Below are 16,355 nucleotides of genomic sequence, written 5' to 3'. Positions count from 1 at the left end.
AAAACAGAGAAATCTTTGTAAGCATAATCTTTAGCATTTCCTGTATTCTCAGCAGTTCAATTTGTAAGCAGCTGTGAGCATTTCTGCACACAGAGTCCTCTCAATATATTATATATATCTCTGGTGGAATTGTTTAAATCCACCAGAAAGTTTTTAAAGACTCTTGTTTTTAATTACTTGTGTTTTGATTCATTTGAGTTTATATTCCGCATTGTGCTAATCAAAACAAATATATCAATAATCGAGTTGAACATTTTTATTTCAAGAAAAAGGTTCAAGAATTCCATTCAACCCCCCTTCTGTAATTCTTGCTACATTGTAAAGGGACTAACAATTGGTATCAGAGCAAGCTCTTAATCTACAAAGAGTTTAAAGATCAAAACAATTCAGCAAGTTGAACAAGAAAGATGTTGGAGTCAAGATTCCTTTTCTTGATAAAGATAATTACCATCATTGGAAGGTAAAGATGCATCTTCACATGCTTTCTCAAGATAAGGCCTTTGTGGGCTGCATAGAAAGAGGTCCTCATGTTCCAATGAGAGCTGCAACAGGAAACGAGCCATCTATTCCAAAGCCAAGGCATGAATGGTCTGATTTTGACATTGAACAAGTCAGGAAAGATAAAAAGGCCATGAACATTCTGTTCAATGGTGTTGATGCAGACATGCTTGATAACATCATTAACTGCAAAACTGCCAAGGAAGTTTGGGACACAATACAGATAATTTGTGATGGCACTGAGCAAGTATGAGAAAATAAAATGCAGCTACTGATTCAGCAATATGAGCATTTTCACAATGAAGAAAGTGAGTCACTCACTGACATTTTTAGTAGATTTCAAAAACTACTAAATGCTTTTAAGTTGCATGGAAGAGTCTATCAGACTAAAGACTCCAATCTGAAATTTCTCAGATCTCTTCCAATGGAATGGAAACCAATGACAGTCTCATTGAGAAACTCACAAGATTATAAGGAGTTTACTTTGGAGAGACTGTATGGCATTCTGAAAACCTATGAGCTTGAGATAGAGCAGGATGAAAGAATGGAGAGAGGAAAGAAGAAAGGAGGATCCATTGCACTAGTTGCTGATCTGGAAAAGGAGAAGGAAGTGAAGATGGAAGCTGTGGAATCAACTTCAAAGGTCTGTGAAAGCAAGGGTAAGGGGCTAGCTGCAGAAAATGAAGATTCATTGAGCCAAGATGATATGGAGGACATTGATGAGCACCTAGCATTCCTTTCAAGAAGATTTTCCAAGCTCAAGTTCAAAAAGAACTTTGGAGCAGCCAAGCCAAATAGAAACATGGCGGATAAGTTAAAATTCAAATGTTTCAAATGTGGCTTGGCAGGGCATTTTGCAAATGAGTGTAGAAAGTCAAATTCCAGTAAGAAAAGATTTGAGTCTGTAGATTACAAGAAAAAATACTTTGATCTACTCAAACAAAAGGAAAGGGCCTTTATTACACAAGAGAATGACTGGGCAGCTGATGGTTTGGATGAAGATGAAGATGTCAGCTATGTCAATCTAGCCCTTATGGCCAAGTCTGAAGAAACAAAGACAAGTTCCTCAAGCAATCAGGTAATCACTACAAACCTTGCACATTTATCTATAGCTGAGTGTAATGATGCAATAAATGACATGTCTACAGAATTGTATCATTTGCGTGTTACACTTAAGTCTCTTATTAAGGAAAATGCTAAAATCAAAGAAAATAACTTGTTTTTAAGTGAGAGGAATAATGTGCTTGAGTCTCAATTTGTTGAGTTTGAGAAACTAAAAATTGAGTGTAGGATTGCCAATGAGGAATTAACTGAGTCCTTGAAAAAGGAAGAAATTTTGAAGAAGCAGCTCGATCGTGAACAAGAGGTGATTAAAGCATGGAAAACATCCAGAGATGTTCATGCTTAAATCACCAAGGTTCAAGGAATTGAGTCTTTTTGTGATGAAGCCTGGAAAAAGAATAAGGAGAAACTAGAACCTATTTTCGTAGATGGGTTGCTGACAGATGTAGACTCGACAGATGATGAGGACTATCCGTCGGATAACAAAAAGTTTTATCCGTCGAATGATAAAAATCCTCATCCGTCGGCTGTAAGCAAACCCATTAGCAAAGCCAAATTAATCAAGCTAAATGATAAGTATGGGTCTGTATCCAAGAACTTTGTTTCAGGAGAGTCAAGTCAAGCTAAGAAAGGGAAAAAGGCTAATGTTGGTCACATGACTGTCAAACAGTTAAGTGACAGACTTGAGAAAATAGAGGTAAAAACAGAGACTAAAAAGAAAGCCAATAGGAATGGTAAAGTAGGGATTAACAAACACAATAACTACACACCTGATAAATATGCTCCTAGAAAGATCTGTGTCAAGTGTGGTAGTGTAAATCATTTGTCTGTTAATTGCAAACCTGCCATGCTTACTCCCATGTCTGGTCAACCTCAATTTCCTAACATGATAGCCATGCCTCCCATGCCTGTTAATGCTATGCCTACACAGAATATAAATGCACAGTTTGCTAATATGCCATTTGCACCTAATCCATATTATGCTGCATACAATATGCCTCAAATGCCATTTAGCATGCCTTACTGGAATAACATATTTGCACCAAGCATGTCATTTCCTGTTAGCCATAACATGCATGATAATTCTGTTGCATCTAGTGGTTTCAAAGGCCCAACCCAAATGACTAAGGAAGAATCTGAAATTCCTAAGTCAAATGAGTTAAGACCTAAGAAACAGAAGAAGAAAGCTAACAAGGCAGGACCCAAGGAAACTTGGGTACCAAAATCAACTTGATTTGATTTTGATGTGTGCAGGGAAACAGAAGGAATCTTTGGTACTTGGATAGTGGTTGTTCAAGACACATGACTGGTGATTCTACCCTGCCCACAGAGTTTAAGGAAAGAGCTGGCCCAAGTATTACTTTTGGAGATGACATCAAAGGATATACTGTGGGATATGGCTCGATTTCAAAGGACAATGTCATCATTGAAGAGATTGCCTTAATGGATGGTCTCAAACACAATCTGTTGAGTATCAGCCAGCTTTGTGATAAAGGCAACTCAGTAACCTTCAACAAAGAAGCCTGTGTTGTGACTAACAATCAAAACAACAAAGTGGTTCTCACTGGTGTGAGAAGAGGAAATATGTATCTAGCTGACTTCAACTCAACTAAAGCAGAATCTGTAACTTGTCTTCTCAGTAAAGCAAGTCAAGATGAAAGTTCTCTTGGACATATTTCCTAAAGTCTAAAGATGAGGCTAGTGAAATCATCATCAATCACATAAGGCAAGTTAACAATCATCCTGATTTCAAAGTTAGACGAATCAGGAGTGACAATGGAACTGAGTTGAAGAACTATGTCATGAGAGCATTTTGTGTAGAAAATGGGATCTTGCATGAGTTTTCAGCAACAAGGACTCCATAACAGAATTGAGTAGTGGAAAGAAAGAATAGATCTCTTATTGAAGTTGCAAGGACAATGCTTGAAGAATCAAAATTACCAACATATTTCTGGGCTAAAGCTGTAAACACTGCATGCTACACTCAGAACATCTCTCTGATTAATCAAGCAAGATGCATGACACCTTATCAATTGTTCAAGAACAAGAAGCCAACTCTAAACTTTCTTCATGTCTTTGGCTGTAAATGCTATATTCTGAGAAATCAAACTAATCATAATGGGAAGTTTGATGCTAAAGCAGATGAAGGAATTTTTGTTGGATATGCTATTGGTAAAGCATATAGAGTCTACAATCTAAGAACCAACATTTTTGTTAAATCTATACATGTTGTGTTTGATGATAAAAAGATTGAAGGACTAAAAGATGGAGATTACCATGAGAGCCTCAAATTCGACAATGTTGAGATGGTCAGTGATGAAAGTGATGATAAGAGTGATCAAGAAACAGTGTCTAAGGATAATGCAGACAAATCTACCACCAATGAAGCACATAACTCAACATTCGTTGAGTTACATAATGCTTCATCCGTCGGAAGGCAATCTGTGTTATCCGTCGGAAGATAACCTGCCTCATCCGTCGGTACTCAAAATTCACCATCCGTCGGGTTATCTAAAGGAGCAGGAAATCAAGGAAGGTCACCTATAGAAAGTACCCCTTTCATAAATCGAAGATCCACAAACTCAGGGGGAGTTTCTAGAAATCAAAACTCAATTACACATCAAGACAACATTGAGGTCTCTTCATCTAAAGCTAATCTACCTTAACCAAGGAAATGGACAAAAGATCACCCCTTTGAACTGATTATTGGTGATGTTTCTTCTAGAGTTCAAACCAGGAGAGCAACTCAAGAAGAATATCTATACAGCAGCTTTCTGTCAAAGGAAGAACCAAAGAAGTTAGAAGAAGCCTTGTTAGATCCTGATTGGATTTTAGCTATGCAGGAGGAGCTAAACCAATTTGAAAGGAATAAATTTGGAAGCTGGTACCCAAGCATAAAGGAAAGAATCCAATAGACACCAAATGGGTATTCAGAAACAAGATGGATGAAAATGGCATAGTAGTAAGGAACAAAGCCAGATTGGTTGCTAAAGGCTATTACCAGCAAGAAGGAATAGATTTTGATGAAACATTTGCTCCTGTTGCAAGACTTGAAGCCATCAGAATCTTCTTAACCTATGCAGCCCATGCCAATTTCAAGGTCTATCAAATGGATGTCAAAAGTACCTTTCTGAATGGAGATTTGGAGGAAGAAGTGTATGTTAGTCAACCTCCTAGCTTTGAAGATCCAAATTTTCCAGAGTATGTCTATTATCTACTGAAAGCACTTTATGGACTGAAGCAAGCACCTAGAGCCTGGTATGACACTTTATCAAAGTTCATTTTGGAAAATCACTTCACAAGAGGTACTGTAGATTAAACATTATTTTTCAAAAATGTTAATGGCTCTAGCATACTTGTTCAAATTTATGTTGATGATTTTTTTTTTGGCTCTACAGATGAGAAACTTTGTAAAAAGTTTGCCAAACTGATGCAAAGTAAGTATGAATTAGTATGATGGGAGAACTAACTTACTTTCTTGGTTTACAAGTTAAGCAAGTTAGTGATGGAATATTCATTAGTCAAACTAAATATATTTTTAATCTTTTAAAGAAGTTTGATCTAATGGATTGCACATCTGCAAAAACTCTCATGGCCACTGCAACTAAGCTTGAATTAAACACTACTGAAAGGTCTGTGGATATTTCAAGCTATAGAGGCATGGTTGACTCACTTCTGCACTGAACAGCTAGTACGCCAGATATAATGATTGGTACATGTTTATGTGCTATATTTCAGGCTGATCCTAGAGAGTCTAACTTAATAGCTATTAATAGAATTTTCAGATATCTCAAGGGAACACCAAAACTTGGCGTTTGGTATCCTAGAGATTCTAGTTTTGATCTAACTGGTTATTCAGATGCAGACTATGCAGGTTGTAGAATTGACAGAAAAAGCACAACAGGAACTTGTCAATTTCTAGGAAACAAGCTTGTGTCCTGGTTCAATAAAAAGCAAAATTCAGTTTCTACTTCTACAGCTGAAGCTGAATATATTGCTGCTGGCAGTTGCTGTGCACAGATTTTATGGATGAAAAATCAATTGCTAGACTATGGTCTGCAAGTTGAGAGGATTCCTATTTTCTGTGATAACACAAGTGCAATTGCCATCACTGAAAATCCAGTGCAACATTCAAGGACAAAGCACATAGAAATCAAGTACCATTTCATAAGGGAACATGTAATGAATGGTACTGTAGAGTTAAATTCTGTTCCAAGTGAGAAGCAACTTGCAGATATATTTACCAAGCCACTGGATGAATCCACCTTTTCTAGGTTGGTAAGTGAGTAAGGTATGTTTAATTACTCTTGAATCTATCTGAGTTACTTTGCAAGTTAAAAAGTAGCCAGAAATTTAACTGATTTTTAGCCATGAATGAAATTTTGACTAAGTCAAAATTTACATCTCGACGGATGACCATTATCCATCGAGTTAAGTCATCCGTCGATATACAATGTGCAAATAAAAATCAATTATTTTTCTGGAATCTTTTAAAACTCGACGGATACCAGTTTATCCTCATCTGTCGAAGTGTCTAAATCTTAACCGTTAATTCTCTGAACATTATCCATCGAGTATACTTTCAGTTAGTAAGCATTACACGACGGATAATGAGTGGAATTTTTACAGTTTATTTTTAAAAACGACTAATTTAGGCAATTTCTATTGGGTAATTTACTTCTCTTTATTATTTTTATCCGTTGTTTTTGAGGAAAGTATAAAAGCTTATTTCATTCTAATCATTTTCTTTTATCATTCTCAAATTCAACTGTGTTTATTTCATTCTCTCTCAAGCAAAAATCCTCTTTCTCTTCAAGCTTTCCATCTCTAACAATGGCACCTGTAGTAAAGATTATGTCTCAGACTGGGTTCATTTATGAGAATAACAACTTCACTGCTTTGGTCAACAAGGGCATTCAGCAATCAGAAGACTATCACAAGATGATGGACTTCGTGAAGAACTGCAAGTTAAGTTTTTCCATGCTTGAATCACCCACAATCTTTTGTGAAGTTGTAGAAGAGATGTGGACCTCTGCAATTTACAACTCTACTGACAAAACCATCACTCTGACCATCAAAGGTAATGAATTATGTATCAATAGTGATGTGATAAAAGCATGTTTCAAGATTCCTGATGATAATGTAACTTCACCACACACTGACACTGATTTGATCAATATGCTTAACTCCATGCATTATGCACTTCCTACTAATAAACTAAGTGATATTAGGAGATTAGGTCATAGGAAGGAATGGAGTTTTATGTGTGATGTTGTAACTAAAGTTTTCTATGGAAAAATCAGTTATTTTGATTCTGTGAACATTTCCATGCTTAACATGCTATACATGCTAGTTACAGACAAATTTTACAATTTCAGCGACCTTGGCATATATGAGTGAGGTTTTAAACTAGGTGAGTTAGCTAAAAGGGGAAAGAACATATATTATGCTAGATTTTTTATGATATTGGCTAACCATCTTTGTCAAGAAATTGCACTTGAGAACCCAAACAACAAATTAGCTTGTTGGGTTCAAGAGAGAAGAATCATTGCAGATTTGAAAAGAGACAACCACCATAGGGATGTGCCAATGTTCTATTTCCCTATAATACTGACACCTCAGGTAAGTGAGGTAAGTTCATCCATACCTTCAACTATTCCAATCTCCTCTATTTCTTTGACTTCAGGCATAGCTATGGCAACTGTGACAATGACCAAACAGTTGCCTACCAAAGCTGCCAAATCAACTGTAATTTCCAAATCCAAATCAAAGAAAACCCCCTCTGGTATCTCTCAAAAGGTACCAGTTAAAAAATCTACCAAAACCAAAGAGGGGAGTGTGAAGGAGGGTCAGATAGGTGAGGGAAGGGGTGAACATCAAAGAAACCCCAAGGATAAGGTTGGAGAGTTGAGTGAATCCCAGCCTAGCCACACTGCAGTTTCCCAACAAACTGCAGTGCTTAAAAAGGACAAAAGCTCACTTCTAGCTGCATCCTCCCAAAAGGATGTGGTTATTTAACAAAGCTCTCATCCAAGAGCACAGGCCAAAAGGGTTAGGGACACAAGCTCACCCCAAACTTACATTAGAAAGAAGAAATCCAAAACAACTGGGGATGCATAGGGCACACACACAGTGCAAACTGGTGCTAAAGACACAGTCCCTGCACCTTCTCAAATTCAGATTGATGTGGCTCCAATAAATGTGGAGTCACAGCCAAAATCTCTTATAATAGAAGCCACTGAAACACCATACTCACCAACTAACTCACTGGAAGTGGATATGATAAACATTTCAATTCCTGATTCCCCTTCTTGAACTCTGTTGGGGAAGCCAAAATCTAGTGCAAGTGAGCATCATCTTTTAGATGATTTGTTGGCTCACTTGCCAATTCTTTCAAATACTATTGTGACATCTGTGTCTCAAATAACTTCAATCAACACAGAGTCAACAATAGTTTCTCTTCCCACCTCATTCATTTCTACTCTCTCGATAGATATTGCTCATCCGTCGAGTAGTTATTGTATCCCGACGGATAAGCTTAACAGCAGTTATCCGTCAGATAGCTTTACCACTCACCCGATGGATATCACTTATCCGTCGAGTGTCTCTGCACAACTTCAAACTTCAGTTATTTCTAGTGCAGAAGATTTAGTGGTAATACAATCACTCTTAGGACTGAGAGAGGAGAGTTCTTTGAGTGAGAGGCTGGGTTGCTCCCAGGCAAAAGGAGAGGAAAAGAGTGAATCTCAGCAATTCATTTCTTTAGGATTGGCAAAAGTGAGTGAGAGGAGTCCCACTTTAGTAGGTGAAGGTGAGGGTGGGGAGCCAGGGTGAGACCCTGATGCAACAAAAGAGAGAACATGAGAGAAAGGCAGGTACAGGAGAAATAAGGGTGGATCCAGCCATTGCTAGTGAATCAATGATTGTGGATTATGCTGAAAAGGGAAGATAATTTCAGTAACATTATAAAGCTGAAATTGATAAAATTTCCTTGGATGCTGACACTTTTACTCCTCCTGTGTCAGCCTATCAATTGTTAACTGCTCAGGGTAATGTGAAGGCAGAGCAGACTTTGAATTTGGTGTACACCATAGAATCTCTTCAAAGAGATAAAGCTGCTGTTAACAGGATGCCTTCTCAAGCTGAAGAGCCATCTGAATAATTTGGAGTAAATTCTAATGATGATGACTCTGGTTCTTTGGATGGAAGCATGAAATCAGGGGGAGCTGAAGGCCCAAGTTCTGCTTTAAGTTTACCTGAATGGGCATGGGCAAAGGATTCTACACTAGGACAATTTGAGGTTTCTTTGGTCAAACAAGTAATAGCTATTCAACAGACCCTTCAAAAAACTTCAGATGCTGGTACCAAGGCTGTTCTTCAAGATCACCTAGACTCTCTACATCTAATGAAGATCCAGCACTTAAGATAGAATCTCAGTGTGGATGAATTGAAAAGAGATATAGCTGACTTGAAGATCTATAACTCTTAGAAGCTGGATTCAGTAATGCCATATGGTACCATGCAAGATCTACTACTAAGATTGAGGAGAGAATCAGACTCTGAAAAGAAGCTAGCCAAGCTGGAAAATAGAGTTCAAGTTATTGAAGATTCAGTGGCTATTCTTCTTCAAAATCAACAGACTCAGACAAATCTTTTCATGCAACTGGCTAAAGCACAAGGCCTAACTCCTCAACCCGATGATAACAAAAAGAGGGAGAGAGAATCAAGTAAGGGGGAGAAAGGACCTTCAATTACAAATCAGCAAAGTAATTGTACCTTCAATTACTATCTCCAAGCCACCAGTTGCAGATGGTATAGATCTAATTAAAGCAGCACCAGCAGCAAATTTGAAAGTTGCTGAAAAAGGAAAGTTGAGTTTGATCAACTGGGATAAGATTGATGAGGAGATACAAAAAAAGTTTGAACTAGTCAAGGAGCCAGTTAAGTCAGCCATCCATCACTCTCATGTCAAGCCAATCAGTGTGAATGAGATGAGCATGAACTATCTAGAGAAAGGACAATCTTCCTGCATCAAATCATAAAAGGCTGAAATAATTCTCAAACCAAGGGCAAATTATCCAAAGTCATCTTTGAAGAATCCCTTGGACACTGTGTATGAGACACCCAAGCCTGATGAAAAGAAACTTCTGTCAAGATCCATTGTCTTCTATAAAGATCCAGCTGATTCAGCCTCAAAAAGGAGAATTGCTAAGATATTCAGAAATGGAAAGGAAATTTGTGTGGTAGCTGGACATCTACAGTTTGCTCAAGCAAAGAAAGAAGAAAAAGCCAGATTAAAGCAGAAAAAGAGGTAAGCTACTCTAGATGCAAAGAAGTCTAAACAAAAGAAAGAACATATTGCTATCTTGGCCAAGCTACAGGCTGTGAATTCTTCTCAACAAATTCCTTCTCAACCATCTGAAGCTGCTGAATCAAAGAAGAAGATTGAAGACCAGAAGAATTCCCCAAGAAAGAAAGAATTGGCTAGAAGAACTAAATGGAAACTGGATGTTGTTGACAAGGAATTGGAAGATCAATTTCCTAAGGAATCCACACCAGCTAAAACTCAAGCATCAAAGCCCTCTGTGGTATTTGAAGACATAAGGGTGGTGGACCCCTACAGGAACATACATGGAGAGCCTATTATGCCAAAGTATGAGCCAATAGAGTGGGATAAATTACCAATTCCTGACTTCAACTTGCAAATCCTTACCAAGCCAAAAAGGAAAAAATCAAGGGCAGTCAAGAAAGTGAAGCTGTCACCTCTCAAATCCAAGTCAGTAGTTAAAGCTCAACCTAAGGTCAACAGGGGAGACTACTTGTACTTGTGTGACATCAAAGAATTTTCAGATATAAACCTTTATCTAGAGGAACTGGATGAAGTAAGGGAAATTGATGCATACAGACACCTACCTGAAAGGTTGGTGTTCAAGTACAAAGGAGGAAGGGAGATTCAGTGGCCTCTTCACAGGATACTTCAAGAAAGCCAAGCTGTGTTGATCAAAGTCTATTCATCCTTCAAGAAAAACATTGGGTTCAATGTAACTGTAAGAAGACTAGTATTGAAGAAGATTGAAGAGCTGAGGAGTGTTAGAGCTAAAGATGCACTCCCAAAGACTCTAATCATCCCATACACAGGGAGAAGAGTGCATCTAAGGCCCTACTGGCTGATGGAATTCATGGATGATAAGGGTGTGACAAGATTCTTCAGACTAGAAGACCAATTGAGTATCTCTAGCAATGAGACTCTCTTGGAGATGCAAGAAATGCTAGATCTCTCAGAATCTGATGAACTTGAATTCCACAGGCAGCTCCAGAATCAAATTGAAGAAAACAATAGAAAGCTTGGAAGAAGATCCAGACTTTCAAGAAACTAGAAAAACCTGCTCAGGCTAGAGGAGCATCTTGAACTGACTGTGAGCCAAACGTTGTACATTTTGTTTAATTGAAGCACTTTCAGTTTTATCTACTTATCTTTAAAGATATATGTTTAGGATGTTTTGTTATCATCAAGTATCTCTTAATTTATGGCTACAATTCCAGTAGACATAAATTAGGGGAGATTGTTGTGAATATGTTGTGTACTTGATGATCACTTAAACAAAACATCTAAGTAGATTTTACTTAGTGAAATAATGTAGCAGTCGACGGATAAGAATTATAGTCCCGACGGATAACTCATTATAGTCCCGACGGATGATTAACTTATTATCCATCGAGTGAGTAGCTTATGTAAGAATAAATTTGTAGCACAGTGATGTATGCACCTTTGTATAGAATCTGTAGTAGCATATAAGTCATGTTGACTTTAACTAGATATGCAGAATAGGTTGATTAATTGTACATAAGCAATGTCTTGTAATTCTGTATAAGTAAAATGAAGTCAAGTGCCAAAATAGCTACCGACGGATGATTAACAAAGCCTTCGACGGATGATCAAATGACTATCAATGGATGTTTAACATAGCAGTTGACAGATGATCAATTAAGTCATCGAGGAATGATCTGAAAGTCGACGGATGATCATATCAAGAATTCAAACATCAGTTGAACAGTGAAAGCTGACACACACCCGTCGAGTTGGATACAAACACATTATGGAAGCCCATTAACTGGGTAATAGAGGACGAAAAACAGCAAAGATTAAGACTGTTAGATTTTATATTTGTTCAGTCTTTTTGACTTTGTAATCTTGGTATTATATAAACCAAGAGAGTAGTAAATAGAAAAATAACTGAGATAGCTAAGAAACACAAAAATAGAGAAATCTTTGTAAGCATAATCTTTAGCATTTCCTGTATTCTCAGCAGTTCAATTTGTAAGCAGCTGTGAGCATTTCTACATACAGATTCCTCTCGATATATTATATATATCTCTGGTGGAATTGTTTAAATCCACCAGAAAGTTTTTAAAGACTCTTATTTTTAGTTACTTGTGTTTTGATTCATTTGAATTTATATTCTGCATTGTGCTAATCAAAACAAATATATCAATAATCGAGTTGAACATTTTTATTTCAAGAAAAAGGTTCAAGAATTCCATTCAACCCCCCTTTTGTAATTCTTGCTACATTGTCAAGGGACTAACAACTTGCCTTATCAGCATTTGCCATCAAGGCATAATTCTCCTCACTTTCAGAATTTGAGGTGTTTGTCCTGCTTTTCTTCTTTGTGACAAGAGCCTTGCCTTTGTCACTCTTCACTTTCTTGCAATCAGGAGATATGTGGCCTTTCTCACCACAGTTGTAGCATTTGACATTTGTATAATCTCCTCTGTCATACTTTCCTTTTCTGCTCTCAGATCTTCTGAAATTCTTCTTATCAGAACTTGTGCCTTTCCTGGAAAACTTCTTTCCCTTCCCGAACTTTCTGTATGCAATCTTTGTGATCCCTTTCACCATAAGAGCACACAGCTTCATCATCTCTTCATCAGCATCCGTCTCAGGCAGGCTTTCAGATTCCGTGTCATCATCACTTTCAGAACTTGATGACTCAGTATCAGACTTTGTGAAAAGAGTTTACCCCTTGTCTTTCCTTGAGGTAGGTGCTTTGGGGGATTCTTCTTCAGCTTTAAGAGCAACTGTTCTTTACTTTCCTCCTTTCCTCTTGCTTCTTTGTTCCATCTCAAGTTCATGAGTCTTGAGCATTCCATAGATTTCATCAAGAGTTGTTTCATCAAGATTGTAGTTGTCTCTTATTATTGTTGCCTTTAAATCCCAGCATTCAGGAAGAGCTAACAGGAATTTAAGGTTTGAATCTTCAAGATAATACTCCTTATCAACCAGTGACAAATCATTCAAGAGTTTGACAAATCTATCATATAAATTAGTCAATGACTCATTAGCCTTTGAGTCAAAGTGTTCATACTCTTGAGTGAGTATTGTCTTCCTGTTCTTCTTAATCGTATCAGTTCCCTCACACCTTGTTTCCAGGGCATCCCATATCTCCTTTGCAGTCTTGCAGTTTATTACCCTGTTTGACATTATATTATCAATGGCACTATGCAGTAAGTGTCGTACCTTAGCATCCTTAGCAATTGATGCGATATCTTCAGCAGTGTAATCACTCTTCTCCTTTGGTACAGTCTTTGCTGCTTCACCTGCAACTGCAACCGCGAGCTTGGTTGGTTTGTGAGGCCCTTCCTTGATTCTATCAAGATATTCTGGATCTGTCGCTTCCAGGAACATGGTCATCCTCACCTTCCATATGGGATATTCAGATGGTCTCAATATGGGATTTCTGATAGTCTCATATCGGCTTTAAATTTGTGAATACAGTGTAAAGTACAATCAAATCGAACTTTAATAACTCAAGTAACATAAAACAAACTTTATTGAAACAATAAACTATGTTACAGTATGGAACTGTTACCTCTCAGTGATGAACAAATAGCACGAGAGCTGCTAGGGTTAAAATGAATAATATTTTCGATAATGATAACACTTATAGTGTAAACCCTATATATGTGTTTATATACTATACAATTACAAGATAATTGCTAATTGATATGGAACATAATTCTGCTTCCTAAAATATATCAATCAGATATCTTTTCTTCTAAGTATTATATTCTTCATAAAATTCCTTCTTCATGCATATCTCTTCTTATATTTGTCTCGATCTTCTTTTCTTTAATCAGCTGCTGTCCTTATCTGAACGTCCTTCAGTACTTAAGTTCTGATATCCATCTTCTGATGATTATCTCGTGATAATATAAGTACTGATATCCTTAAGTCCTGACTTTCAGTAAGTACTGATTTATCCTATTTAAGTAAGATCTGAAAACTAAACATAAATCATATTAGCCATGACATTATCAAATATATCTAACAAGATGCATTCTGTGTTGTGCACTGATATGATTTATAGGAAAGAGGAATGGATGTATGAAGTTACGTGATGATTATCAGAAGTTGGAAAAGTTGATGAATAGGAATAAGTAACCCTGCATAGAATTGATTATTTATGAAAGGAACGAGTTGGTTCTTGGAGGAAGACCTAAGATCAGACTACTGTCAGCTAAAGGTAAGCCTGAGGACATACCAAAGATTGTGATTAGAATGAGTTATGAGCGCTGTAAGTTTTGGTGATAATAGGCGGAGTAACGAGTGTATCAGTTATCTATAAGGAATTAAAGAATGTGGTGTATCAGGAGTACTTGCATGGTATAATCGTATTTATTGATAACATCCTTGCCATCTAAGGGCTAAGGAAGGCCAGGTTGAAAACCTAAAGAAATGTCGCAAAGGAGTGAACAGTAGCAATTGTATATTAAACCTTAAGAGTATGAAGTTCTGGTCAGGAGCCCGGTTGTTTGAGTAACTACAAACCAAGCAAGGTCCATTTAGGGACCGATGTCTTGAATAGGAGAGAAGAAATGAATATGGTTAAGATTACTGAGGAATTAATAGAAGAATTGGAAAGAGTAAAAGTTGGAGTTCGAATACTTAAAGGTGGATATATGAGACTACTTTCTAACCTTGACATATGAGAATAAGTAAAAAGTGTTCGAATGTTTGGAACTAAGTTGAAAATGAGTATTGCCTATCATCCGTAGATGAAGGGTCAAAGTGAGAAGGTGATTCAGAAAATATAAGATATGTGGAGAATATATATATGATGGGTTTAAAAAGTGAACTGCGATAATCACCTACTTTGGATTGAGTTCTCTATGATAATAGTTACCCTGTTAGTAAGAGAATACTATTTTGTGAAGTGTTGTGTGGACATAAGCGTGAGTCCTCACCCTAGTGAGAGAAAGTGGAAGTAGAGATATTATTAAGTCCTAAACTAATTCAGTACCTTAAGAGTGTAGTTGTGTTGATTTGAAAGAGAATTGAAACAACTCAGGAAAGATAAAGAAAGAAAGTGGATTTGTATCGAAAGAATATGAATATATAGAATTAGGATCGTGGTTCAGGAAAAAGTTTCACCTTGAAAGAGATTGGTTAAATAGAAGGGACAAGTAGAGTCCTAAATGTATTGAACCGTTCGAGGTATAAAGAAATATAGGTAAAGTTGTTTATGAGTTGGTATTATCACCACAGTTGCAGTATATATATATATATATATATATATATATATATATATATATATATATATATATATTTATTTATAAATAATATGTTATACGTGTCAAAATTAAGGCGATATGTACCTGATTCGAACCAAGTTGTTGATTGGGAGCCAAATGGCTCTCATCCGAATTTGTTTTGCGTGGAATGATCGATCCGAATTCTAGTTCGTTAAAAATGAATCCCTAGGAATGAGTTTATGTCTATAGTGAGTATGGTTTGAATAGATCATTGAGTAGAAGAGTCTACCTAGTAGTTAGAGAAAGATATGCTTGGCAAAATATCCTCACTTATTTAGTTAAGTCAGATTCTGAGGACATAATCCTTTTAAGGGGGAAGGATGTAATGACTCGTATACTTTTATATTTAATTAAAGTGTAATTATGAAATTATTAATTGGATAATATATGTGTATAGCTTCTGTCAGCAATGTGTTGTTTTACTTTTATCTATGTGTGTGAATTATGGTGTCCAGGGTGGTTGTGTAATTAATTATGGACTTGTATTGAATTGTTTTCACTTTTAAAAGTGTATTTAATACAAGTTTATTTGTGTAAATATGTGTATTGTCTCTAAAATTATTTTTATGACTTTACAATTTTAATATTTATTTATGGGATTTTATAAAATTTAGAACTCAATATTTCAACAATTATTTAACCCTGTATGATTCTCTAACTGCATTTATTTATAAAATCTGTATTTAAATCCCGAATTCTTCAAATATTATGGAACTCATGTTTATTTAAGTTGGGAATATTCTAGGAATTTTAAAATTATTTTGGGGGTTTTTGAGATTAATTTTACCCGCGCGTTGATTCTTTTATTTGAGAAAAGCGGGTATAAATTACATTTCAGAAATTGTTTTAAAATTTTAAAATGTACGTTTTTATTTACTTCGGGATATTTGTAACATTTTAAGACTGTTTCCATGATTTTTCTGAATTTCTTTTAAGTGCAGCTCGGTTCGTTAATTATCAAATGCGGGTATGAGTTGTGTTTTAAAAATGCTTTAAAAATTATGAAAAATTTATTTTATTAGTTTCAGGATTTTTAGAAAATTTTAAAACTATTTTTGTGCTTTTACGAGTTTATTTTAATCACAACTCGGTTCGTTTAATTTCGAATTTAAGATCAAAATAGCCCATCAAACCTTCGTGTTTATCTCAAATTCCACGTGTCAGCATTTCAGCGAATTAGTAATACATGTTGCAAACTGAGT

The sequence above is a fragment of the Apium graveolens genome, chromosome 11, assembly GCF_009905375.1.
Source record: "Apium graveolens cultivar Ventura chromosome 11, ASM990537v1, whole genome shotgun sequence".
Taxonomy (NCBI): domain Eukaryota; kingdom Viridiplantae; phylum Streptophyta; class Magnoliopsida; order Apiales; family Apiaceae; genus Apium; species Apium graveolens.
This window is presented reverse-complemented; position numbering follows the sequence as displayed.